This window comes from Echinococcus granulosus (genome assembly GCF_000524195.1).
Source record: "Echinococcus granulosus chromosome Unknown EG_S00008, whole genome shotgun sequence".
NCBI lineage: Eukaryota > Metazoa > Platyhelminthes > Cestoda > Cyclophyllidea > Taeniidae > Echinococcus > Echinococcus granulosus.
Window position 1 is genome coordinate 187011 of NW_020170388.1, and position 2920 is coordinate 189930.

Consider the following 2920-nt stretch of genomic DNA (forward strand, 5'->3'; position numbering starts at 1 on the left):
GTAGCTTTAAAGTAGCACTTTAAATCATGCATTTTATTACTAGTTAATAAAACTCCCTCCTACCAAAAACGTGGTCGCCATCCGAAATGCACTCCTCGTATGACAATGATTAGCCTTAGGAAGACATGACAAATGACTAGAGTCAGAACCCCAAATTTCAAGCAGTAACTGCAAGCCGATATATGGTATTCGCTCCTTTCAATCTATCCGGCCACCGTTGTAATGGCAAAATTCGACGACTAATCACAGGGAGACCGAGCTAGATACACGAAATAGCATACATAATTTGATTGCCTGTACTGTTACATGGGGCTTTTCTATATCCTATGCTAATGATAACATTGTAGTGAAAGTTCGTTCTAGATATTCTACTCATAAAGTACCAGAACAGATCAATTAAGGAGAATCCTCCTCTGCTAATCATGTTCATGAAACCCAACACACGCAAGGTAGTGCACTGGAAGCTGTTCAGAGCGGCACAGCTGAGGGAAACTAATCTTATAAAGTTTTTTCCCTTTTTCCGAGGAAATATTCAATCAAAGAGCAACGACCTTCTACTACAAGGCTTTTTTTGAAGTCCATTTTATAAAATGTTATGAAGTTATGCACCTTACGCCTAAACTCCCAAATACACCAGAGAAGGACCATCGAGAGGAAGGTCTGATGTAATGCCCTAAAACGCTAGGGAAATCGGTAAGAAATTCGTACCGGTTTCGAAGATAAGCTGCATCGTGAATGTTTTACAAGCATCCTTGTTGTAGCCCTTGCACCGGTATCAAGGCGTCCTACTCAAATCAGCCATCCTACTGCTCTCTCAGTACCGTACTTTCATCACAGTCATTCTTAAATTTCCATGCCCTATGTCTTCGAGAGAAACTATGGTGCTGCTAGAAACGCCATCAGGCACAGCGTGATCATAGTACGGCTGACAAATGCATAATACACGGATGAGTTTTTGAAAGGTTTCCTTCTTACATCAACAATCTAAAGCACAAATGCATTACACAAGGGATATAGGTGAAAGTATGTATAACCGAAAGAAAACATAAGTTCGCAGAAGGCTTTAAGGCATCTTACCAAATTGTACAGTCAAAAACCTAGATATGCGGAATGGGTTTGACGCGAACAAAGCCACATGAATGCAATATCCCCTTCAGTCTCTTCTATGGTGAATCAAACCGAACAGTGTGCCTTTTGCAAGGGTAATCATGGGCCTAGACGAAAACTCTAGCATCACCAACCTCTCAAACGGACTAAAAAGTACGATGCGTTACCCTGAAGCCAGTTTACAAAAAAATTTTACCAAAAACACACCCCTTGAAGCACAGGATATCACGAATCAAAGAATCAGTGACTCAACCTGCTGTTGCACAATTTTGAAGGTCGTATCAACTCTAGGCAACAAGCGGATAACAACACTGTTGCTAGACTTTCTAATCAAATTAAAAAACCGCCAAAGGTACAAGAAAGCAATTAGGCACTGGAATACATAATGGTGGTGGGACTCTAATCTGACGAATTCTCTCACACATTCAATGAAGGTTGCAAAGACGTAGCAAAAGAAAAGAAGCATTTATTTTGCTCCTCATTCACATAACAAAGTGATTATGGCAAGAACTAAAGTTAAAAGTAGATTGATTGAAGTTTTTCGAATGCAACACCATTCTTGGGAGTTGACTGCCTGCTAGAAGGGCACACAGCAACAAGAGTGGTGTAGTAGTTGAGCAATTAAAAATAGAATACCTTATTTTCTTCATGCGACAACACATACATATGCAATCGCCTTTTTAGGATGGAGAGGAGAAATTCACAATTGGAACTGAATCTAGCCTAGTATTAGACTTCCGCATTCCGTATAAAATCAGCAGGCCAATTAAACCGGTTGTTCCGAAATCAAAAACTTTGAAGTTATGGAAAGGGTTGTCGGAGTGATGTGGAGTATATGAGTAAAGTAGATCTCACATCTGAAATGTAAAATCTTCCACAATTAAGACTTTCATTACTAACTTCACTTGTGTGACCAGCCTTCTCTATCACTGTATGACAACCGGTTGCACGAAATTACACGTCTCAAACAAGTTGGCTGATTTTGAAACAATAAGGTAGATGTAGGACATTCTTAGCATAAGAATAATTGCATTTCCATTGAATTTTTCAACGGCATAAGTTCTGTGAACTGTGGTGGACCCTAATAGCTGGTGTCAATTAAAGTGCATGGAACGATAATCTTGACGTGAAAAAATAATGAAATATATGATAAACTGTGACAACCAACGAATTACTTATTTATTGTCTCAGGAAAAGGCAAAAGCCTGACATCAGCAATGATTTATTTAGGATGTAGAGAATAAATCCTTTTCAGTTGACGACAAAGTTTAAAGCATTCCATTCATATTCGCAAAATGGTGGGAACACTAGGTTCTAGGTCAATGGCAATCAGCCAAGTTTGTGAAGGTGGAATTAAATAGATTCACTGATGAAAACACACTGATTTTAAATCGAAATAGCTGTCAAGATCGGGAAGTTGGGAAGAGATTTTCCTTATAGGAGCGAAATTTGGAGGTGTGAAAGCTTAAAAAGTGCACCTAACAGAAGGGAAGTACAAAAAACCAGCGGTATTTTTCCAGTGTGCAAAAAACACCTCCCAATTAAAGTACGATAAAGGGTGGATGGGAAGAGGAATAATTTATCAAGATAATTAGGCGTGCATAACACAACCATGCCTCAAAGTCGGCCACAAAAAGGGCATGGCAAAAAGTGCAACTTTTGAGTATGATATATGAAATGAACAAAGAAGGGTGTTGATTTGGTCGGATAATTGCCCCAAATGAGAAAAGGCCAGGGCAAAGTAATCGGGGACAGAAATGATAAGTGTACATAAAGCAACTAAGGGATAAGGTCATTTCGTTCCAACAGTTTA